This window comes from Cynocephalus volans, chromosome 8, assembly GCF_027409185.1.
Source record: "Cynocephalus volans isolate mCynVol1 chromosome 8, mCynVol1.pri, whole genome shotgun sequence".
Classification (NCBI taxonomy): Eukaryota; Metazoa; Chordata; class Mammalia; order Dermoptera; family Cynocephalidae; genus Cynocephalus; species Cynocephalus volans.
The window spans coordinates 107,721,694-107,747,315 of record NC_084467.1 but is presented as its reverse complement, the minus strand read 5'-3'; the positions used below and the strand labels follow the sequence as shown (position 1 = coordinate 107,747,315).

The 25,622-nt window shown below is 45.8% G+C and overlaps 2 non-coding genes across 2 annotated transcripts; one reads left to right on the top strand and one right to left on the bottom strand.

The window, feature by feature from the left end:
- Nucleotides 1-528: 528 nt before the first annotated feature.
- On the bottom strand, nucleotides 529-692 carry LOC134385434 (U1 spliceosomal RNA). Its single transcript, XR_010024400.1, has one exon. It is a non-coding gene; the product is annotated as a U1 spliceosomal RNA (small nuclear RNA).
- Nucleotides 693-10,424: 9,732 nt separating this feature from the next.
- On the top strand, nucleotides 10,425-10,588 carry LOC134385433 (U1 spliceosomal RNA). The gene has a single exon (XR_010024399.1). It is a non-coding gene; the product is annotated as a U1 spliceosomal RNA (small nuclear RNA).
- Nucleotides 10,589-25,622: the final 15,034 nt, after the last annotated feature.

The window sequence follows — 25,622 nt, the reverse complement described above, 5'->3', positions numbered from 1 at the left end:
GCAGGTTCTAGTTCCTCGTTGGTTTATAAAAGGGTTTTACTCATCCAGTTCACATAAGCGTGGGCGCAGGATTCCGGCTAAGCTTTGTTAAGTACAGTACGGTGTAAACTCCCACGTTACTAGAAAAGTCCGAGAGCACCTCGAGAATATCCTTTCGTATGTGTGGCGACCTAAAAGCGTTACCTGCACCACCATCTCCCAAGTGAGCTAAATAAACAGCACACATTTTGAAAGCAATCTCGCAGAACACGTAAAGCAACAGACACAACCAAATACAACAACGAATGAAGTTTTCTGAGAAACCTACTACTTTTTTTTAGGCCTAAGTCATTTTTCTCACAGAAATACAAGCTATGTTGCTTTCCCGAGACACCGAGATTTTAACTTGACGGCGAGCAGGTAGGCTGTTTGCGTCCAAAGCTTGTCCGAAAACCCACTGTCTCCACACACGCTAAATAACTACGAAAAAAATCTTCAGCGACCAGTACATCTCGTTATTACCGCTCTGCTTTTAGAAACCACGATAACCAGGGGAAAGCGCGAACGCAGTCCCCCACTACCACAAATTATGCAGTCGAGTTTCCCACATTTGGGGAAATCGCAGGGGTCAGCACATCCGGAGTGCAATGGATAAGCCTCGCCCTGGGAAAACCACCTTCGTGATCATGGTATCTCCCCTGCCAGGTAAGTATGAGCTCCTGCACTCCTACCCCACCACAGCCTCATACATCTTACACTTTTCACACACGGTCACTTTCATCCACGCAGCCCTCTAGCTCTTCTAGCCCTTCCACAAAGCGAGTACACACTGCGGTTCAAGTAACAGTCCTGGGCTCGCTCCCACACAGGAAAATCCATCGTGTTGACGCAGAAGTTGCCGAAACAGCAGCCCCTGCGCTGCCTCATCTACATAGGACTCGCCCTTTCCGTGATCTCACTTATCTCCCGACCTCCGTCCTCTCCTCCCTGTCTCTACGCCGTCCAGCCGGCCAATCAGCGCGCCCGCAGCCGGTGGGGGAAGTGACGTCTGGCTCTCCCGCCTTCCCTCTCACCCCCATTCGTTGGCGCGGTACGCGGAGCTCCGGGGTCCGCTCCCTGCCGGCTAAGCGGGTCCTTAGCCTGTGTCCTGCCGAGGACCCTTTAGCGGCCTGCTGGAGCCTGTGCACCGTTCTTGAACTAATGGCTTTTAACGCATAGACGAGAACACTTAGGATTTACAAAGGAAGCCGGCTCCTTTCCAAGCCGGTTGCCTTTGCGGTGTGGCGCTATGTGTATATCTTTATTAAAGTGCGTTGAACATCAAGACTGGCAGCGAAATCTGTTTCCTTCTTGAAAGCTCAGCATCATTCATCGAAACTTTAATTCACTGTACTTTCAATCTTTTGGTGGGAAGGTGTTTTGAATTATTGCACTGGTTTTCTCTGTCCTCGTCCTGGAATGCACGTTATTCGTGTTTGGACCTCTGGAACTGATTTACTTTCCTGAACTTCTCTCTCCTGTTTTTATGTTCTTGCTCTTATTTTGTATTTTCGGAAATGGTCTTGACATTGTCTTTCGACTCTCCAATTTTTGTTCTTGTTTCTACTACTATATATTTCCAAGTATGTTGCTTTTCTCTGTTCCTTTCTTTTAACCAGTTCTTTGTATTTTCACTCGCAGAGTCATTACCTATACAATTATTTTGTGTATGCATCTTCTACAGCATACCCTTCCAGCTTATCAGATTCTAGCCCTGTTCATTCACTTTGAGCTGTTTAGCAACTTTTTGTACGTTGCAGGCACTAGAGAGCACCTAGCACATTCTAAATAATTTTCAGTCTGTATGTTGGAATTTGATTAATGAGGTGCTCGAGAGACCAACTGAGCATGTGTTACATAACTGGGAACCACTGTTACCAGACTCAGGTCCAGCTGCCTGCCCCCTTGAAAAGGAAAGAAGAAAACTCAGAATTCAAATGGTTGGTGTTAGAAAAGCAGATGTATTCAGCTGAAGGAGATGGTAGGCTATCCCATCTCAAAGATTTACATTTACTGAGGGGTTTTTAAAGGAAAGGTTGAGGGAATGGAATGTGGGAGGTGAAAAGCAGGAGAGAAAGAGAAGTGAGTTATGTAGGGTCCGTTTCTATGGGTCAGGTACAAGGTCTTGCCGAGGCCTCATCTGGTTTCTGTTCTCATCTTCGCTGTTATGTTAGGACCCTGCAAGATTTTGATTTGTGCTGGTATATGTGGCTGGTGCTCAAGGTCAGCTTCAGTCATTTGGCGTTGATCATTTCTCAAAACTCTGCAAGTCTTAAAGTAAGAACTGATACCTTTGCAAAGAAGTAATTAGCTTCTCAGCCTTGTTTTCCTACTTAGCGAGCAAGATAAGAAAGTCAGGGGATGGGAAGAAAGAGTGGAGAGAAAAAAATGTCCTTTTAAAAATCCTCCCCACCCTCTGCAGCCCAGGCAGCTTTAGGTCCCAACATGGCTTGGGTCTCCTTAATTGAATATTCATTAGATAGCATGAATATGTCTAGCCAAACTATGGAAGTAAAATACAGGAAGAACGTGGGGCTGCCACTCGCTCTCTGGAGCCAGCCCGAACTTTCCTGCCAAGTGTGTATTTCTTATTCTTTACATTAAAACTGTTTTGTCTTTCTACTCTGACTCTGCTCTTGAATTCTTTTCTGTGACAGAGGCAAGAACCTAGTAGAGGATGGGATGGGCTGGGGCTGGCTATGCGACCTCCCCATACCTTCTCCTCTGGTATCAAGTAAGTGGAAAAGTACTACAAGGAACTTGATTAGATATCCAGGGTGGGGGGATTCTTGCTAAACTGGCTTAGCAGGATTCTTGCTAAAACTGGGCTTGATAGGCCAAGGAGTATGCCTAATAGAGAAGAGGGCTCAGAGGAAACTGACTATAGTTTGGTCAAGGCAAGAGTGTTTGTCAACTCTACATTGAATCTTCTGCAAGTAAATGAAGACCAACCAAACGACAAAGTAAAGCCTATTTTTTATTGCTCTAGCAAGGGAGTTGGCCAGTGTCACTTCCATTTTGGCAGAGACCCAGAGACAGGCAGAAGAAAGGGAAAGGTTTACAGTGGAAAGAAGGGAAGGATTCAGGTATGCCCTGATTGCAGGCTGTCAGCATGAGAAAGTTATGTAGGCTGCTAATGAGAAGTGGGACATCATATGTGATTGGTTAGAGATGTTTGACCTTCTCTGGTTGATCCTAAGTTGGAAGCAGGAACAAAAATTAGGGAAGCTATCAGTTATTAATCAAGTCTTTGCTGTTTTGGGCCAATTGTTACAGCAATAATTGTTTAACTTCCTGGATTGTCACTAGAGATAGCAATCTGGCTCCCTGTGAGTCTGATTTATAGCGAGCCAGCTTCCCAGGGCTGTAGATAACAGGTTAGTTTTCTGGGCAGGTTGCTGCTGCTTGTGGATCAAAGTTCTGTATATATGTGGTCTGGCCATTGTCCATTTGCATATTCAGTCTCTCTCAGCTCAAAGTTGACAAATCCCATTCTCTTAGAGTTTTCTATTAGTTTTTTAGGTCTTTCCTCTTAACTAAGGATTATCAGCTGCTATGGTTTGAATGTGACTCCTCCAATATTCATGTGTTGAAACTTAATTCCAGCCTGGCAGCTGAACTCACTTGGTTAGAGCATGGTGTTATAACACCAAGGTCAAGGATTTGGATCCCCATATGGGCCAGTTGCTCCCCCCCCAAAACTTAATCCACAATGTGATAGTATTAATAGGTGGGGCCTTTTGGGGAATGATTAAGTCGTGAGGGCTTTGCCCTCAGGAATGATTAGTGCCTTATAAAAGGGCAAGAGGGAACTAGCTTAGGCCGCTTTTCTGTTCTTCTGCCTTGTGAGGACATAGTATTCATTCCCTTTTGCCTTTTCTATCCCTTCCACCACGTGAAGAGAACACCTAGACAGTGCCATCTATGACGAACAGCCTTCACCAGACACCAAACCTGCAGGTGCCTTGATCTTAGACTATTCAGTCTCCAGAACTGTGAGAAATAAGTTTCTATTGTTTACAAATTACTCAATCTGTGGTTTTTTGTTATAGCAGCACAAATGGACTAAGACACCATCCCTACCTGAAGAAATCTCAAATTAGTCTTGGTTCTGACAGAAAACAGGAGGCACACTAAGATGTGTGACTGAAAGAGACTTTTATGAAGGGAATGTTTACAAATGTGTGGACAGGATGAAAAGAATCCCACAAAGGCAGCTGGTTGAGTGCAGTGTTGTAACACCAAGGTCAAGAGTTCAGATCACCAAAGGGGCCGGTGACCTCTCCCCCCCAAAAGAATTGAGAAGCACCAGAATCTGGAAACAGCAGGGAAACCATATTGCCTCTAGGCCTAGATAGATCTGGCTGCCATAACAAAGTGCTGGGTGGCTTAAACAACAGAAATTTATTTTTCACAGTTCTGGAGGTTGGGAAGTCCAAGATAAAGATACCAGCAAGATAGGTTTCACTCTGAGGCCTCTTCTCTTGGCCTATAAGTGGCTGCCATTTTGCTGTGTGCTCATATTACTGCTTCTTTTTGTGATTAGGGAAGCAAGTTCTCTGGTGTCTCTTCTTATAAGGGCACTAATTCCATCATGAGGGCCCCGCCCTCATGATCTCATCTAACCCTAATTACCTGTCAAAGGCCCCATATGCATATACTAATGCATTGGAGGTTAGGGATTCAACATATGAATTGGGGGTGGCATGGAGGAGGACATTATTCAGTCCATAGTAATAGGAAAGAGAAAGGAGTAGTTACCAGACCCAGTGAGACCTGCAGTCTTGGAGACAATCATTAGACAGGACAGTGTTCTTTGAAATATTGGGGCTCAGAAAACAATACCCCAAAGTTAAGTCCTCAGAAGTGAAGTTTCTCCCTGCCCTCCTGCCCTCATGTCTTTTAGCCTCATTCTTCTCTGAAGCAAGCCATAGAAACCAGAACCCCTCATCCCCAAAGCCAGCAATAAAGCCCCCAAATATAATTCTAACCTTCTGCCACCTGTCCATGTAACAGCTAGCCATAAAGAAATTAAGACCCTTATTCCAGAAGAGCCCTACCCCACACCTGGGAGGGAGGAAAGCCACACAGAGAAGCCAAGAAGAATCGGAACGGACAGGTGTTGCTGAGTGTCCCCACTCATCCTATTAGCATCCCCCTTTAATCCAACCATACTTCTACACGGCTGTCCCTGCTTCATGGTGATGCCAGAGGAGAGGATCTGGGAGGCCCAATAGCTGGCCTCAACCTATTCCATCCTCTTACCAAGTTCTTGACTATGCCACAGGAAAGAGTTCAAGAGCAGAGTCACAGTAGAAAATGAAAATAGGTTTAATGAAGCAGATAAAAGATACAGACTTCACAGAGAGAGTGAGGCCTAGTCCAGAGAATGGGCAGGGCCCACACCAAGTTTAACACAAAAGTAAGAAATACACACTCCAGGGCCGGCCTGTGCCTCACTTGGGAGAGTGCGGTGCTGATAACACCAAGGCCACAGGTTTGGATCCCTACATAGGGATGGCTGGCTGGCTCACTTGGGGAGTTGGTGCTGACAACACCAAACCAAGGGTTAAGATCCCCTTACCGATCATCTTTAAAAAAAAAGAAAAGAAAAGAAAAGAAAAGAAATACACACTCCACAAGGAGAATGCAGGGTGGGCTCCAGAGAGAGTGAGCAACTGCCCAGCCTTCTGCTGGGATTCAGCTTTTATAATTTTCTATCTAATACATATTCATTCTATCTAATTAATCAACTAAGGGGTGGTTCTCTGTAATGTAACATAGTCTTGCACATGCTCTGTTGGTCTCCTTTTAGAGCATGTTCATTGACCAAATTCTATCACGTGCACTGAACATATTCAAGAATATTCTGCACTCTTTAGCACCTACAGTGGAGGGTCGTTCAAAGGATAAACTCCCTTGCACTGAGTGTGCTCGGTCACTAGGGTCTCATAAGCCCATATAAATTCCTTTCACTGAGCATGTTCAGCTACCAGATTTGCATAAGTCTGCCCCTTGTGGTCTCAGTCTTCCCACATTGGTGCCAAAAATAGGTCCAACAAACAACAGTAACTCTTCCCTAGGGGAGAGCCTAGAGGGGTTTGAGACCCTGGCAAGTGGCTTGAAACCCAGAAGTGTGTCCTGAAATCCAAACCCAGGGAAACTGAGCACCTCCTATCTCAATTGAACCTAAGCATAAAAATAGATAGTTCAGGCTTTATGGTTGGGTCTTTATTCATACAGCTCCCATTTCACATAAAACTATGATCAAATAACTACTCTCTTGTTAACCTTTATTATAGGGGTGTCAGTCATGACCCTTATGGTGGAGAGGAAAAGGATCACCCTCTCTCTGTCCCTACAGGAGAGATCAGTGAAGAACCACTGACAAAGATTCTCTACTTGACCAAACTCTAGTCAGGCTCTTCTGAATCCTCCTCCCAAGTAGGCCTCAACTTCTGGGCTTCTCTGTTCATTTCTGCATTGTCCAATTTTAGTGAGAATCCTGCTAGGTCAGTTTAGCTAGGATCCTCCATCCTCCATATCTGATTGCAGTGGATTGAATTACGTCTCCCGAAAACTCATTGAAGCTTGAATTGTGTCCCCCAAGTTTTAAGTGTTAGAAACTTAGCCCCCACTGTGACTATTAAGAGGGTGGGAAATCATGTTATGGTAATTGAAAGGCTGAGCCTTAGAGAGGTAGTTAGATTGCAGGACTGTGCAGTGGTGAATGGATTAATAATGGTGGTCAGGGCTTTGGAGGGCTTTGAAAGGAGATGTGCGTGAGGAGATTTGTTCTCTCTCTGATCACTGTTGCCATCATCAGATGTGTTCCTTGGACTTTGGACTTCACAGCCTCAAGACTGTAAACAATAAATGTAATTTTCTTTATAAACTACCCAGTTTCAGGTATTTTGTTATAAGCAACAGAAACAGACTAATACACTGATCACCCTCAGTATCTAATAGGGTTCCGCATCCTCCACCATCACCCAGGTGATGTCTGATCACCCTGGCCTGCCTTCAGCAAGAATCCTGTTAGGTCAGTTTATACCAAATGCCCCTGACCCATGATGTTTCCTCTTAGTAATTTTCCATTCATCCATCCCCTCCCACTCTGCTCCTTGGCTATAAATTCCCATTTTCCTTGTATTTGAGGTTGAGCTCAATTTCTCTCCCCTACTGGAAAACCCCTCTGCAGTGGTCCCTACATCTATTGTAATAATCCTGAAAAGTCTACTTTACCATTCTTTAACAAGTGTTGTGAATGATTTTTTCCATTAGCACCACCGAACTGAGGCAGGGAGGGAGACAAGGGCTTTAGAAATACCCCGATTTCTCTCTCTTCCTACCTTCTGGTCTGCCATTGGCTGCACCTACCTGGAACCCAGAGGTCAAGGAAGCCCAGGAGATGCTGGCAGTGTGAGAGAGGCACACAGATGGGGGAAGAAGTGCAGAGAGGGAATCTGGAGGTGCAGAGAACATCCAGCACAAATATAATGTGAGAGATAACTTTCTAAAATAGGCAACTTGTAATATATGGAACAGATGCAGAGAGAAGTGTTAAAAAATAAATTTCAGACAAAGGTAAAATTATGACTCCCATAAAGTTATATGACAAAGATATGTTAAGGAATTTATTTTATTCATATGATAAAGGATACCGATTAGATTTTAAAATCTGTTCAAAGGAAGCATCAAAACAGCATAAATTTATATGGAGTAAAGGAATATGGAAGTGAAATGAAAATGGAGACTGATCCCCAGGAGGGAAAGAAGTTAATTACAATCACTACCAGAAAGGACAGATTTAGAGGCTTCTGGTCAAGATGGCAGAATAAGGGCCGGCCTGTGGCTCACTTGGGAGAATGTGGTGCTGATAACACCAAGGCCACGGGTTCAGATCCATATATATGGATGGCCAGGTAGCTCTCATGGGAGACTGTGGTGCTGACAACACCAAGTCAAGAGTTAAGATCCCCTTAGCAGTCATCTTTGAAAAAAAAAAAGACAGCAGAATAGATGGTCTCCAGAGTCACTCTCACCCACAAATTAACCAATTTACAACTATTAAAAAGCAATGACAGCCAAGCTGGGGCCACTAGAGCTCAGAGTAAGAGGAGGAGAGACCTACAGAGTGCATGAAGGCAGGAGAAGCCACGATGAGAAAAAGGATTGCTCCCACCATTTTGAGCCCCAGCGGCTTCAAGGCTGGAGCTGGTGAGCACACAGAGCAAGAGCTTGCAAAAGCGGCAGCTGTGCCCTTGTATGAAGTCCCTTGGAAGCAGCAGGGAAGAAGAGGGCCTTGGTGGCCCCCCAGCCAGTAGGACCACTAAGAGGGTTCCCATGGATCTACATGGGAGTGAGGCGCCACAGACAGCTGAAAAAAGGAGCCACTCGGAGGCTGGTGAGTCATCGCAAGGGACTTGCGCATGACCGGTCCATTGGGAAGTGTTTGGAGTGTGGGCGGTGGGGGAGATGGGCCCACCAGGAGAACACTGGGGCACAGCACGGACAGCTGATCCGTCCTCCAATTAGCACAGGCCCACTCAGTGTAGGCTGTCAGGAATATAGAAGTGCAGGGGGTGCAGTTTACTGAAAAGACTCAGGCCCAGACCAGAGCATCCACACACCCCAAGTGTACCAGACCTCACAAGACCCAGATGCGCTTACAAGGTCAACAACTAAAACCTGAACTGCACAAAAAGCCTTCCCCAGAGAATCAGCAGCAAAGCAGCAATTTAGCTCAACCACGGGGCTCAAGTTCTGGTTAATTTAGGAAGTTCCCTCATTTTAGAAGTAACCAGAGGACAAAAAAATAGTTACAGTGCAGAGTTTAAGCAGTGGGAACAGCGAATAATCCAACGCAAAACTGAAAGAAAAAACAAAATACCCACAGATCAGAGACGAAGTTTGACATTAACCAGTAAAGGTCTAACATCACCAAAGAACATCCATAAAACCTAAAAGGATCAGAAGCCCCCTCCCTGGGCTCCCAAGCCAGGGAGGAGGGAGGGCCTAGGTCTCAGGCACATCACCCCAAGCCAGGGCAGTGGAGGGCCCAGGGCTTCAGCCATGCCCCTTGACAACTGTCTCTAGCACAGCAACAACCCAGCTGCAGCTGGAAGACCCCTGGTCTCCCCTGCAGGAATGAGGGGGGTGCCAATGACCTCCACCAGGTCCCCCTTCTTCCTCCTCCTCCCATGCTATTTCCCTTCCCTTTCCCTTGTCCTCCTCCCCACAACTGCTCCACAACATCTTAGAATGTAAAAAAAAAAATATTAATTTTTAAAAAGGAAAGATTTACCTCTATCAGTAACCTGCAACGTACAAAAAGTTGCTAAACAGCTCAAAGTGAATGAACAGGGCTAGAATCTGATAAGCTGGAAGGGTATGCTGTAGAAGATGCATACACAAAATAATTGTATAGGTAATGACTCTGCGAGTGAAAATACAAAGAACTGGTTAAAAGAAAGGAACAGAGAAAAGCAACATACTTGGAAATATATAGTAGTAGAAACAAGAACAAAAATTGGAGAGTCGAAAGACAATGTCAAGACCATTTCCGAAAATACAAAATAAGAGCAAGAACATAAAAACAGGAGAGAGAAGTTCAGGAAAGTAAATCAGTTCCAGAGGTCCAAACACGAATAACGTGCATTCCAGGACGAGGACAGAGAAAACCAGTGCAATAATTCAAAACACCTTCCCACCAAAAGATTGAAAGTACAGTGAATTAAAGTTTCGATGAATGATGCTGAGCTTTCAAGAAGGAAACAGATTTCGCTGCCAGTCTTGATGTTCAACGCACTTTAATAAAGATATACACATAGCGCCACACCGCAAAGGCAACCGGCTTGGAAAGGAGCCGGCTTCCTTTGTAAATCCTAAGTGTTCTCGTCTATGCGTTAAAAGCCATTAGTTCAAGAACGGTGCACAGGCTCCAGCAGGCCGCTAAAGGGTCCTCGGCAGGACACAGGCTAAGGACCCGCTTAGCCGGCAGGGAGCGGACCCCGGAGCTCCGCGTACCGCGCCAACGAATGGGGGTGAGAGGGAAGGCGGGAGAGCCAGACGTCACTTCCCCCACCGGCTGCGGGCGCGCTGATTGGCCGGCTGGACGGCGTAGAGACAGGGAGGAGAGGACGGAGGTCGGGAGATAAGTGAGATCACGGAAAGGGCGAGTCCTATGTAGATGAGGCAGCGCAGGGGCTGCTGTTTCGGCAACTTCTGCGTCAACACGATGGATTTTCCTGTGTGGGAGCGAGCCCAGGACTGTTACTTGAACCGCAGTGTGTACTCGCTTTGTGGAAGGGCTAGAAGAGCTAGAGGGCTGCGTGGATGAAAGTGACCGTGTGTGAAAAGTGTAAGATGTATGAGGCTGTGGTGGGGTAGGAGTGCAGGAGCTCATACTTACCTGGCAGGGGAGATACCATGATCACGAAGGTGGTTTTCCCAGGGCGAGGCTTATCCATTGCACTCCGGATGTGCTGACCCCTGCGATTTCCCCAAATGTGGGAAACTCGACTGCATAATTTGTGGTAGTGGGGGACTGCGTTCGCGCTTTCCCCTGGTTATCGTGGTTTCTAAAAGCAGAGCGGTAATAACGAGATGTACTGGTCGCTGAAGATTTTTTTCGTAGTTATTTAGCGTGTGTGGAGACAGTGGGTTTTCGGACAAGCTTTGGACGCAAACAGCCTACCTGCTCGCCGTCAAGTTAAAATCTCGGTGTCTCGGGAAAGCAACATAGCTTGTATTTCTGTGAGAAAAATGACTTAGGCCTAAAAAAAAGTAGTAGGTTTCTCAGAAAACTTCATTCGTTGTTGTATTTGGTTGTGTCTGTTGCTTTACGTGTTCTGCGAGATTGCTTTCAAAATGTGTGCTGTTTATTTAGCTCACTTGGGAGATGGTGGTGCAGGTAACGCTTTTAGGTCGCCACACATACGAAAGGATATTCTCGAGGTGCTCTCGGACTTTTCTAGTAACGTGGGAGTTTACACCGGACTGTACTTAACAAAGCTTAGCCGGAATCCTGCGCCCACGCTTATGTGAACTGGATGAGTAAAACCCTTTTATAAACCAACGAGGAACTAGAACCTGCCTCGGTCTCTCACTTTCAAAGTCCGAAGAAATGTCCTGCAGGAGACGCTCTTCGTCCAGAAAGAAACCCACCAGTTTCAGGGTCAGAGAAGCTGCAGAAAAAGATCCGGTAGGAGACGCAGTTGCAAACCCGTCTGCGGCTCCGTGTCCAGGAGGTAAGTGAGCCAGCAAGTAAAGGACGGTATGAGTGAGCTGTAGCAATGCTTCGTCGCCTGCCCTGCTCTCTCCCAGGAAACCAAAGAGTATGGCAGTCACTTCAGTTTCACCTTCCTTATCTCAGCAAATGTCTCCTGTGGCCCACGCTAACAGAACTACACAGGGATGGGGATTCTGGGAAATGTTGCTTAGCAAAGTTAACACATTACAAGTCCACAAACAGTCCACCTCTTGTCGACCTGGCATTCATGTACACCTTCTTCTTCTTCTTCTTCCTCCTCCTCCTCCTCCTCCTCCTCCTCCTCCTCCTTCTTCTTCTCCTCCCCTTCCCCACTCCTCCCCCCTCCCCCCCCTCCTCCTCCCCCTCCCCTCCCCCTTCTCCTCCTCCGTTCACGTAAAGAAAATCTACTTCCACATAAAAAGAAAAACAGCAAAATCATGCTTTCCTCACTCGACGAAAAAATATGCCAACCCTTTCCCCAAAAGCCCCTTATTTTCTTTTTAAATATTCATTCCTTTTATAGCCGAGTCACATTCCACGTGGGATATCCTGTAACTTAAACACTGAGATACAAAGTGAACTACTAATGAACGTATGTTAGGCTGGTAGGAGGGTTTCCAGGGAGAAGAGAAAAATATTGGCTGATGCGAGGGTACTTCAAAAAGTTTGTGGAAAATAGAATCAAAAGATAACACGAGGGCGGGTCAGTTAGCTCAGTGGGTTAGAGTGCAGAGTTGTTACACCAAGGTTAAGGGTTCAAGTCCCCATACCGACCAGCTGCCCCCCTCCCCACAAGAAAAAGACAATACGAATCTTTCCCCGAACATTTTGAAGACTCCTCATGTACGCACAAATGTATTCATATCAAAATAACGAAGAAATACTCATAACTATTACAGTCCTTATTTCTGCAACTCACTGGCCATAGCTGGAATTTATAACTGTCTCCTTCATTACCTATTCCGTTTTTCCCTTACCCTCAACAAGCACCGCAGTTCTTCACTGATTTTTTGCCCAGTCTGGATCATTTTCAGTTTTGCCTTTATTGGGTTGTTGTCGTTTTCCATCGACTTTACTCACAGAGTGCAGTGAGTACTGAGGAGGGTCCCGGAGGCTTTCCTGCATTCCTCACATATTTCTCCTTATCCCCATAGCAAAGCGACAGTCTATTTTCCCGTTATCAGGATCAATCACCCCAGGCAGTAAAGTAACCCCCTTCTTTACCTGTTGATTCCCTGTAACAAGGAGCCCAAAGAGGTCAGGTGGCAGTTTCAATGGCCGCTCTAACACAGACACTATTGCATCTGTTGGTGGAGTGGTGCTCTCTTGGGACCTATGACTTCTAGATCAGCAGAGCCCAACGCTGGAGGGTAGGATGTAAAATTTTCACTGGTGTATCACTGACGGATCTTGGACGTGATAGGCGCCATTTTGCACACAATAAGCACAAAATGTCCACCAACCTTTCTCTTACAGAAACCTCATGGTTTCTGAGAAATAGAAACTCCTCTACTTCCGCATGGGTGCAACCTTCCCCTGATTGCACCCGCCAGCCTTGTCTTCCACTCCAGCACCAAACCCCTCCCTGATTATGGCAGCCTTCCCTACAGCCTATGTGAGCCCTCCCACCCCCAGGCCTGGTGCTGCCCTCCGTTTTGAGCGCAGCCCGGCAGATTCTTTTCCTTTAGTAAAGCTTGATCGGTACCCGGCGTTTTGGCTCACTTTCTTTCAATCACTAGTGGTAATAGTGTGAGGAGCACTATTTCTATCACTTGATTCTCCAACCTGGGAAAAACAGCACCATATATTGTTGTAGGGATGCTAGTCAGAGCTCACTCCATCCTCCTCGACTTCAGAGCTCTGGCTTCAATAGTTACAATCTCCCCTGCATAGCTTGCTTAGCAACCAAGGCAGGAATAGGAACAGAATGCTATGTTTGTGTAACATAAGGGGAATGATGCCAGCGACCCCAAGGATAAGCGACAGGTGGTTGTGAGGCACCTAGGAATCTTCCATTCTCACATACTTTCTCTTTGGCATAGTTCCAACTTTGTCTCTAACTCCATTATAACTTTCATCTGCTCTCCCGCACCCTCTGTCCCCCTGTCCCCCCCCCCCCCCGCTTTGTTGAGAAAGCAGCTAGGCAGTACCCAGATGGATGCTCTGCCCAATCCGTTCCCTATAAGTTGCCCATTGTTTTTTTTTTTTAAAAGATGACCGGTAAGGGGATCTTAACCCTTGACTTGGTGTTGTCAGCACCACACTCACCCAGTGAGCAAACCGGCCATCCCTATATGGGATCCGAACCTGAGGCCTTGGTGTTATCAGCACCGCACTCTCCCGAGTGAGCCACAGGCCGGCCCCTGCCCGTTGTTAATAATAATAAATTCCTTGTGAAATGTATGAAGTTGTCTGCTTTGTTCTTCAGTCTTAAGATACCTTATCAATTTGGCATTATACTTTTAACTCACATTTGGACAATTGGTCACTGATTTACAGCACATACCATATCCTGTAGGGTATTACCTAGATCTTTGAAGTGTTGTCATCCAGCTGGCACTGAAATTTAATCCTCAAAAGGTCATTCCACCATTCCATCAGGCTAGCTATTCAGGGTAAGATCAGTGAGCATGAGCCCAGTGCAACTGTCAAATGAGTTCTTGGTCAGAAGCAATACTATATTGAATACCATGATGTTGAATAAAACATTCTGGAAATTCACACAGTTTCTTCCCTCTGAATCTTCCTTCCCATTCTCTCCCTATCCATTTTTAGGAGGGCAAGCAGAGCCCGGCGCTGGTCCCACAGGGTCTTTTCCCATGTGTGCAGGTTCTTAACTTTTCTTCTGCGGAGATCCTGTTTGGTGGTCTGCTGAATCCCATACAATCTTCTCAGAATAATGGCTCTTCATGTGTAGAACAGAACATTTACAATTACAAAGGTCATACTTTCAATTGTTGCTTTCAAGTGTGGCTTCCATAGTCTGATAGCCAAAAAGAATGAGGTAGAGCTTATGCCTGATGATGGAGTCTGGGGAGCCCAAGTAGCTACTTCAGTATCATCTTTTACGAGCCACCCAGGAGAGTGTCCCCTACTGGCCTGGGTTTTATCCCCCTTGATCACGGAAACGTGTTTGGGGATGGCCTTGAGCCACTAGGGGTCCACCTGCTCTGCCTGATCCTGGACCATCAGAAACAATAAGTGGATTTTTCTTTCCATCTACATTTTTGGGTAACTACTCCTTGTTTCAGTGGGATACTGCCACTTTTGGGTAATCACTCCCTGTTATCTGGGTAACCACTCCCTGTTATTTGGGTTTAACTCTGTTTAGGGTGAAACTCCCTGATAAAATGGGATGCCACCATCAGACTATAGGATGATACTGCCCTAAGTTCAGTCCTAGAATGTTGAGACCTAAGGAAAGCCACATAAGCCATGGCAGAACTGGCCCTTCTGTCAGTGAATCTCAAACCATGCCACCTCCACTCACATCAGGTCACTGGGACAGATAAGGAATTAATACAACAGATCACCCTGCATTCTCTGGGTAAGCCAGGATTATATTTCAGTACCCCTTCTTTAGATTTCATGCATTTTTCTTCTCTGTATTGATTGTGACTGCCAGATTTGTGTTTCTTCTCATGTTTGTTGCATCTGCAAAACTTCGGTCTCTCAAAAACCTAGGATTGCTTGTCTGCAAAGTAAATATTATTATTGCCCAGTTAACCCTCAAGATTTTTGCCCATTGGGCTGTTTAATAAGGAACACTTTATGGGTTTGTTAAATCTTTATTCCCCGTAGGAGCAAGCCCTCTTGGTTATTCAGTTTATCACCCAATCAGCTCCTGATATTCAGTGGAAACTACAAAAGATCTCAGCAGATCCCCAAACTCCAATGAGCCAATTACTGGATATGGTTTTTGGATTATATAATAATAGAGACCTGGTTGAGGAAACTGTAAGAGCCAAGAGGAGAAGACAAAAGGCACAGATAACTGTGGCAGCTTAAAGTTCCCTGCCGCCTCCGGGTTACCCACCTTGAGGCTCCAACTATGGAAGGAGACCTGAGAGTCCAAGGCCTAACCAACCCCCATACTCAAGAAGTACATGCCACAGATGCACCAAAGATGGTGCCACAGCTGCACCTGGCAAACTGAAGGGTCACCAGGAACCTGTCCCATATGCAGGAAAGAATGTCACTAGAGGAGGGACTGTCCCAGGACCCAAAGGGGACCTAGAACTCCCAAGCCCATGATGGCTGAGAAGGCAAGCAACTGATGGGGCCCAAGAATCCTGATGGCTCCACATGGATATCCGAGCATTTCTTCAGATGAGCTTGGGTAACCCTAGATGTGGCGGAATTCCTAATTGACACAGGAGCCTCTTACTCTGTCCTAACTCACCACTCTTGTCTCCTATCCTCTCGAGACTGCAAAATAACAGGAATAGATAGGAGGTCCCAGTTTTTAAAATTCACTTTCTCACTTAGTTATTCCTTAGAAGAGCTTACTTTGTCCCACCAATTCCTGGTTATGCCTGAATGTCCTATCCCTTTGCCGGGGAGAGACTTGCTAGCTCAGCTGGGGGCTACCCTTCATCTAGTTAGAATGACCACGCTAGCAAAAAAAGAGCCACTACTAATATCTTTACATACAGCCTTGACAATGATAACAATCACTAATATTCCAGCACATATACTGTCACAGGTAGATGCCCAGGTATGGAATACTGAGATACAAGGGAGGGCTCTAAACATGCCTCCTGTTTAAATTGCCCTAAAGGACCCTACCACATATCCTTGTAAAAAGCAATATTTGATTAAACCAGAGGCTAGACAAGGGCTTTGACTTCTGATAGATAAATTTCTTAAATATGGGTTACTAAAACCTTGCCAATCTCGATGTAACATCCCAATTCTTCTGATAAAGGAGCCCAATGAAGAATATCAATTCATACAAGACTTGTGGGCTATTAACAAGGATGTATGCCCTTGGACCCCATGATGATTCCTAACCCATCCATGATTCTGTCCCAGGTCTCTGAAAAATCTGAATGGTTTATGGTGCTGGACTTAAAGGATGCATTCTTTTGCATCGCAGTACCTCCTAACTTCCAGTACCTTTTTGCCTTTGAATGGACAAGCCCTGAGACCCAGGCAACTATTCAACTTACATGGACAGTGCTGCTTCAGGGATTCAGGGATAGCCCACATTTATTCAGGAATGCATCAGCTAGGGACCTTAGACAGCTACAAGTAGAAAAAGAAACCCTCTTACTGTATGTGGGTGACCTGTTAATATGTAGTCCCATCAAAGAGGACTCAGATAAAAATGCAATAAAGGTCTTAAACTTTTGGGGGAATCATGGTTATCAAGTCTCTCCACAATAGGCCCAGACCTCTACCCAGAAGGTAAAATATCTCAGGAATTTGCCAACACCCGGGGCCAGGATGTTGACTCTAGAAAGGAAAGAGGCTATCTTGGCGTTATAGCCTCCTTATACCAGGAGGCAACTTACGGCCTTCTTGGAAATGGCAGATTTTTGTAGGATTTGGATCCCAGGATTTGGCATAATAGCAAAGACTATATAAAGCCCTTAAGGGCCCAGAACATGAACCTTTGGACTGGAAGGAGGAACATCAGATTGCCTTCCAAACCCTGAAGGACAAATTGAGTACAGCCCCAGCTTTGAGACTCCCAAATTTAGAAAAGCCCTTTACCTTATATGTGGTAGAGAAGCAAAGAATCACTCTAGGGGTCCTCACCCCAAAACTGTGTAACATTCCTAGACCAATGGCCTATTTTTTTCCAAATGATTAGACACAGTGGCATCTAGTTGGCCTGGCTGCTTAAGAGTGGTAGCAGCCACCACCATCCTGGTAGAAGAGGTGATCAAACTAACTTTGGGACAGCCCTTAGAGGTGTTAACATTCCACCAGTTGCTAGGAATCTTAAAAGCCAAAGGTCATCGGTGGCTAATGGGTGGTAGGTTACTAAAATATCAGGCTCTTCTGGAAACTACAGAAGTGACTCTTAAGGTTTGCCAGACTGTAAACTCAGCCACTTTAATGCCAGAACCAGACTGTAGGCTATCTCATCCACTCCTGCATAGAATCTATAGAACAGACTTACTCTAGCAGACCTGATTTAAAGAATGAACCCCTGCTGAACCCAGAAGCTGAATGGTATACTGATGGAAGCAGCTTCATGGAGAATGGGAACTGAAAAGCAGGATATGCAGTGGTAAACCAATCAGAGGTCATAGTGGCAAAGGCCCTACCTCCAACTGCTTCAGCCCAAAAGACAGAGCTAACTGCTTTAGCCCGAGCCCTGTGTTTAGGCAAGGGCCTCAGACTAAATGTATACACTTATTCCACATATGCCTTTTTGGTGCTTCATGCTCACGGTGTTGTATAGAAGGAACAGGGGTTTTTGTTTTTTTTTTTTTTTTTTTTTTAAAAGATGACCGGTAAGGGGATCTTAACCCTTGACTTGGTGTTGTCAGCACCACGCTCACCCAGTGAGCAAACCGGCCATCCCTATATGGGATCCGAACCCGTGGCCTTGGTGTTATCAGCACCACACTCTCCCAAGTGAGCCACAGGCCGGCCCAGGAACAGGGATTGTTAACTGCTAGAAATTCCCTCAATAAAGCATCATAAAGAAATTTTAGAACTTATGAGGCAATACAGGACCCCAAGGAAGTGACAGTTATGCACTGCAGAAGACACCGAAGGAGAGATTCAGCTATTATAAAGGGGAATGCATTTTCTGATAGAGCTGCAAGAATAGCCGTGAGGCCTAAGATAGCTTTACAGGCTGCTTTAATTCCAAGTCCCCAAGATTGGCAGGTAGCTCTACAATATGCACAGGAGGAAACAGAGTGGGCTATGGCTCAAGACTTCCACAGGGACACCTTGGTATGGTTAATTAGAGATGACAAGCTTTTCTTACCCCAAAATGTATAAAGGAAGGTGATTAAGCAACTTCATGATTCCTCTTATTTGAGCAGAGATCCTATGATAAGCCAATAAGACAAATATTTATAGGCAAGGGACTTACATGGACGATTAAGGAAGTGCTGTGCATTGAATGTCCCCCAAAACTCATCAAAGCTTAAATTGTGTCACCCAAAGTTCCAGGTATTTGAACCTTGGTCCGTACTGTGATAGTGTTAAGAGGGTGGGAAATCCTGTTGTGGTAGTTGAAAGGTGGGGCCTTGGTAGTTGAAAGGTGGGGCCTTGGAGAGGTGATTGGATTGTGAGAACTGCACCCTCATGAATAGATTGATCCTTTCTTGGATAATGGGTGTGGTTCTGACGGCTTTAAAAGGAGAGTGCATGAGTCTCTCTCTGCTCCACCATTTTCTGCCATGTGAGATCCCTGCATTGCTGAAAAGCCACCACCAAAGAAGACCCTCACCAGATATGTTCCTTGGACTTTGGACTTCCCAGCCTCCAAAACTGTAAACAATAAATTTTGTTTTCTTCCAAATTACCCAGTTCCAGGTATTTTGATTAAGGAACAGGAACAGACTAATATAGGAAGTAACCTGGGGATGTGAATTATGTGCTCGCAACGACCCTGGGAATCATCCTATCCCTCCTTCCCTCCTAAAACCTGTCCAACATAGGGGAACATACCCAAGGGAAGATTGGCAACTGTATTTTACTTAGATGCCATCCACCAAAGGAATTCAAATACCTTCTGGTATTTGTGGATACCTTTACAGGATAGATTGAGGTGTTCTCTACTAGGACTAAAAAGGCCATAGAAGTAGTTAAGTATCTTCTCAAGGAGATCACACCCAGGTTTGGACTTCCTAAATCCTTCCAGAGTCATAATGGTCCTTCCTTCCTAGCAAAAGTCACACAACAAGTTGCAACTGCCCTAGGCATTTCTTATCGGGTACACTCTTCCTGGAGGCCACAATAATTAGGAAAGATGGAAAAGGCTAATCATGTTATCAAAAGGACCCTAGCTAAGTTATGCCAGGAAACATGAGGGAAATTGATTGATCTTTTGCCTATAGCTCTTTTGGGAATTTGAGTGGCTCCTAAGACCACCTTAGGGCTCAATCTCTATGAAATGACCTATGGTAAACCATTTCTAATGTCTGATTTTCTTTTTGAGGATGAAAGACATCAGGTGATTAGACATGTCATTAACCTAAACTAAGTTCAGCAAGCTCTCCAAGAATCTGGGAACAAGGTTTTACCTTTCCTGGTTTCCAAACAATTAGAACCACCTTTTCAACTAGGTGATCAAGTTTTACTCAAAACTTGGAAAGAAGGAACACCAGAGAGCCAATTGCAAGCTAAATGGAAGGGACCTTACTGAGTTTTAATGTCTACTCTGACTGCTGTAAAGTTACATGGAATTACTAGCTGGGTCCACCTTTCCCAAGTAAAACCCTTTATTATGAGCCCTTACAGGAACCCCAGGAGGCCGGAGCCAACTCTATCTACTCATGTGAACCCATGGAAGATCTCAAATACCTATTCAGAAAAGAAAATATCCCAAGATACTCATAATCAGGTGAGTGATGTGGTGGATAATCCTAGGTCTAGTAACTTTCCTGGTGATACCAAGTATTGTACTGTCACTCTGCTACTTTGCCAAACCCCCTCCTCCTGGTAAAGATTTGTCCTGTCTATGCTGGGTCTAGAGACCTTTATTATAATGATAAAAATGAACATCTGTTGCCTAGCCATCCTCCTTTTATCACTTACAATGGCTAAGGCAGAATGGGAAAACAATGCTATAGTCAACATATCTCCTACTATAGCTAAAGGGGAAGAATTTTCTAATTGCTGGATATGGCATTACAATCCTCATGTCCAGTTGGTCCCAATAAGGGCATTCCCTAATGAGGGGGCCTTCAATATTACATTTCTATCTTGGAAACCAGGCCCACCGGCCATCGAAGTCCCTCTAGATAGCACAAAACCCAAAACGTGTATGAACCTGATACCGCTGCACAATACCACATCTAGAAAAGGAATACAGAAATTAAACTGCACCACTCTTTTTTTTTTTTTTTTTTTTTTTTTTCGTGACCGGCACTCAGCCAGTGAGTGTACTGGCCATTCCTATATAGGATCCGAACCCGCGGCGGGAGCATTGCTGTGCTCCCAGCGCCGCACTCTCCCGAGTGCGCCACGGGCTCGGCCCAAACTGCACCACTCTTAATACAGCCTGCCAACCTTGTGGAAAGTATGTGATCTGGGCCATCCCAACAATACACCCTATGACTTTCTCAGGTCCTTGTACTCCAAATGACACCCATTGATACCCTGTTACAAACACCTCTATCAGAGGAATTCCAGGTACCAAAAACAAATGTACCCTATGGGAGGGATATGACCTACCCCAGGTACCTGGAAAATAAGTTTTGACATCCCCAAAGCAGCATTTAACAATGCATCATGGAGTAAGAGCATTACAGATATGATTCCCCAATCGGGAGGGCTACTATCCCCAAATTGTAACACTTCTAATTCTCCTGGTTGGGTATCACAAATAATTAAAAAATTCAACACAACTTCTCCCAAAAGGGCCTGTGCTCCATTGGGATATATCTTATTGTGCACAGACCTTCTCGAATTGGCCACCAGCAAATTGGCCCCCAAATTTTGCACATCTGAAAGGAAAGTGTTCCTCACCCCTCAAAGCAAGGGCTTATCCATGTATAGATAATGTGATATTTAAAGAACAATGTACACTTGGAAACTCAGCTCCTAATGATGTATTCATCTATAATAGGACACACAGGGAAAAATGAGCCCTTGGCCTAATATTAATAGGTATTGGAGCGACTATTGGATAAGCAGCTCCTTGGGAAGGATTTGTATATCATGAAGCCACTTATGAAATCTGACTAACGCTGTAGTTGAGTTGTCCTAGATGACTGGAGTTGCCATACGAAAACTTCAAGCATCTCCTGACTCCTTAGCTGGCATTGTTCTAGACAATTGCCTGGCCCTAGGTTATCTTCTGGCTAAGCATGGGGAAATCTGTGCTGTCACTAATAAAACTTGCTGTACCTACAGAAATGTCACTGGACAAGTAGAACAAGATGTACAAAAGATACATGCCCCAGCTACATGGTTACATACATTTGAGCAGAGCGCCATCACCACTAACATATGGGCTGCTGTAAAACATGCTTTGTCCAATGTCACCTGGTTCCTACCTCTGTTGGGACCTTTAGTTATAATTTTGCTTATACTTTTATTTAGCCCTTGCCTGTTCAACTTACTAGTTAAGTTTGTCTCTTCCTATTCCAACGGTTTCAGCTTCTACTCTGTTCCAACCAGCCACTTGGGACTGAGCTAGGGCCCCTAGATCAGATATTCAGAGATTTATATTCCCAGATAGGCAGGACCTTCAGCCCCAATCACCCTGAGGCAGCTACAGAAGACAGACCTTCATTCGTCATCATCCCTTAAGATTAAGGGAATGGAATCTCTGAGGGGTGAATGAGGTAGGAGGTGCTCAGTTTCCCTGTGGTTGGGTTTCAGGCCACTCCCCTGGGTCTCAAACCATTCCCCTCTAGCCCCTCATCTGAGTCCTGAGCTACTGTTGCTTCTTACACCTATCTTTGGCACTAACAGGTGGAGATTAAGACCACAGGAGATAGATTTATGTAATTCCAGTGGCTGAGCATGCTCAGTAGAAAGGAGTTTATCCTATAAATGACCTTCCACTGGAGGTGCTAGAGAGCACCTAGCATATTTTAAGTGTATTCAGTGTAATTTGACCAATGAGTGTGCTCCAATGAGACCAGAGGAGCATGTGCAAGGCTATGTAACCTGTTGCATAATTGGGAACCACCTCCTTAGTTGAATATTCATTAGATAGCATGAATATGTATAGACTAGCTATACAATAAAGGTAGAATCCAGGAAGAAGTTGGGGCCACTTCTCACTCTCACTGGAGCCAGACCCCGCCCCGCGCTCAGCCAGTGAGCGAACTGGCCATCCCTATATAGGATCCAAACCCGAGGCGGGAGCGCCATTGCGCTCCCAGCGCCGCACTCTCCCGAATGAGCCACGGGGTCAGCCCTATAGTTCTTACTTTTTGTGTTAAAAATGCCTTTAGCTGGCTGATGCTCGTGCTCTCGAGCCAGCCTGCACTGTGAGCCAGCCTGCTCTGCATTTGCAAAGTGTGTATTTCTTACTTTTGCATGAAACCCGCTCTGGCTGCCATTCACTGTCTGGAGCCAGCCCACACTTTCCCGGTCAAGTGTGTATTTCTTATTCTTACATTAAGCCTGTTTTCACTTTCTGCTCTAACTCTGCTCTTTAATTCTTTCCTGTGGTGGAATCAAGAACCTGGTAGAGGACAGGGTGGGTTGAGGTCAGTTATGCTACCTCCCCAGATGCTCTCCTCTGGTATCAGAGCCAAAGCTGAGCAGCTGAGCTTACACACCAATCCCCCAGGCCTCTCTAGCCAAGACAACCTTAGAGTTGGGGTGATGCAAAATAAGAAATCTGGGCTTCCACTGGTCTCAGGCAAATTGAAACTACAGAACATTATTGTTCTTTACCAAACTGAGAAAAAGTAGTGGTTCCTGGGAAAACGGTTCCAAGAGGAAGGACCATGTGCCGCGTGTGGACACCACCAGATCCATACAGTGCCAGCAAACCCAATCCAAAGAAAACTAAATAAACAAAAAACGGAACTGGATGCTGGGGCTATGCTCAAGACCTCTAAATGAGAAGTTGTGCACGTGATAAACTGAGCTAGCAGGATGATACAAAGCCGTGAGCTTCTCTTCTCCATAGAAGTGTGAGATCAGTTGCCCAAATGTAAAGTTTGAATCAAGACAGAAGGCAACCTCGGGCCATCGCTGATGAGGAAATAGGTTTGGAGAGAATTTAATGGATTTTCTTGGGCCCAGTACTGGCATTCAGTCATGGCCCAGGCCTGTGATCTTCCGACTTCTGAGCACTAGGAAGGATGGGGGTGGGGGTGGGGGGAATTGGAAACTGCTGCAAGTAGGGGGGGTCAGGCTGGGGAAGCAACTCCACCCTTCCCTGGGCCTCTTAGAATGGCCTTTTCCGGTGCTCGTTTCTGCCCAGATAGAACCCCAGACTTTTATGGAAAGAAAAGTCATCCAAGATGAAAGTGTCTTTTTCAACCTACCCCAAGAGGTCCTACTGAGACTTGAAATGAGACAGACCAGATATTCCCTTAGCTATTCCTATAATCCCAACCAGAGCAGGCCTTGACCAAACATGATGGGCTGAATTCCTAGGAGTACCAATAAAGTTTGCCTAACCACAAGGTAAGAATAGAGTTAGCTAAACATACACCATCCTTAGGGTAAACATGATTTCCTGGTCACAAGATGTTTGTTCCTTAACAGAATGGCTTGAAGTTATTAAGGAAGAGCCGCAGTGAGGAAGCCCCAGACACTCGGAGGGAAGGGAATCAGAAAGTTTATTAGGCTGGCGGGGCCCAGGCGTTCTGAAATCGTGGGACCCCGCCCTGAATCTTACAAGGCTTTTTACAGGCAGGTTAGGTGGGCTGTTTAAGTTTCGGTTTCTCTGAATTCACGTGACTTGAGCAGGCAGCTGATTATTAACTGGGCTGGCTTCTGGGGGCCCTGGTAGATAAGCACAGTTAGCTACACGGGTACTGCACACGCACATAACAAATTCTAATTTTGAGTTTTCCCAACAAAGTAACGTCTGTAATGCCAATCTTGAGTTCTTTTGCAGACCACCATTAACCACAAGCCTGCTTTGAAGCTCATACACTTCCATTCTGGTAAGAGCCACGGAGGACTTTAGGATGCCAGAAATAGTTGTGCTCACTACACCGTGAGCCAATCGGATTCCCACACGACCCAGGAGACCCCCGACTCCTAATTTTGTTCTATAAACGCTTGTGATTTTAAGCCATCGAAGAGTTTGGTTGATGCATTTGCTGCCCCATTCTCTTTGACTGGCTACTCTATTAAAGCTGGTCTTTCCTACTGCAAATCTTAGTGTGCAGTCTTACAGCGCAACGGGCGAGAAACTCCTTCCGGTTTGGTGACAGACTTACCACGGATCCACCCCATGGATCCACCCCCTTAGTTCTGCTCCTGGAATTTTTGAACTTTCCACGACAGTAGTGGGTGTCTTTCTCCAAAGTCTTTAGGCACAAGTGACAATTCATGCGGTGCCAAGTGCACCGTCTGTGCCTTCGCCCTTCCTTTCCTCATGGTGAGCCCAGGAGCCTCAGCCCTGCGCGTTCTCCGCCTCTTCTCTGGGGGCTGTTGAGGAAATAAGACATCGAGCCCAGAAGAGCATGCGTATTGATAAATACAGAATTAGCTAAGTTTATTATTGAAAAAAATATCAGGGTAGCTCCAAAGCTATAGTGGAGTTTCAGCTCTATTTACATGGAATTAAAGCCACAGTTGTTATTACATCGTCCTACTTCTATTTTTTTTTTTTTTTTTTTTTTTTTGCGGCTGATGGGTACGGGGATGGAACCCTGGACATTGGTGCTGTCAGCTCCGTGCTCTGAACAGTTCGGCAACTGGCCCATCTTCCTGCTTTTAGTAAACAGTCAGCAGTACTCAGTTTGCACCAGTATGCGATTAAGCTTACTCTGACGTTCTGTTTTTTGGAATTCTTTATCAATACCTGCTACTGTTGCCCCCAACAGTGCATCTACTTGGCCGTACAAATGGTTGGTCACATTCTTCAACATTCCTCTGTAAGGCACAGGGCGCAGGGGCGGTGGGGGAAGGGGTGCACGCTGCTTCCCCAGGAGGGAAGGGCTGCGGGGGTCGGAGTCCCTCCCGGAGCGGTGGTCCCTCCCGTCCCCCGCCTGCGAAGAGCAGGGTCTGTGTACCCCCCACCGCGCCGGGCCTGGGGCGCCTCGCCCACCTGCTCCGAGCACTACCGGAAGTCGCCAGTTCCTAAGGGTGAAATCTCAAGGCGTTGAGGTACATCGATTCTGAGATACGGGAGCCCAACCTCACATAATCACGCGGCGTGACCGACAAAGAGGAGGAGGGGGAGGGTGGCGAAAATATTTATGGAAAATAGACTCATGGCATTTTCCGTTTTCTTCTGGCCTTTTTCTTTAGTGGTTAAATACATCTCCCCCTCCCCCCTCCCTCCTTCTAACCCCCTCAGCAGACTGTCTCCACTCCCACCCGCTTTGTCCTCCTCTTTAGCTTTCTCTATTCACCTCCTCCCCAGGGACCGACGACCCCAAGCAGAGGCTGCTGTCCTGTCCAGGGTGGGGAGTCAGTTCGCTCCAGTGCGTGTGTGTCCAAAGCCGGGCCCTTCGCCGGATTCTAAATCAGCTCCCGGAAAGAACCGCTGCCTTTGAGAAACTGTTCG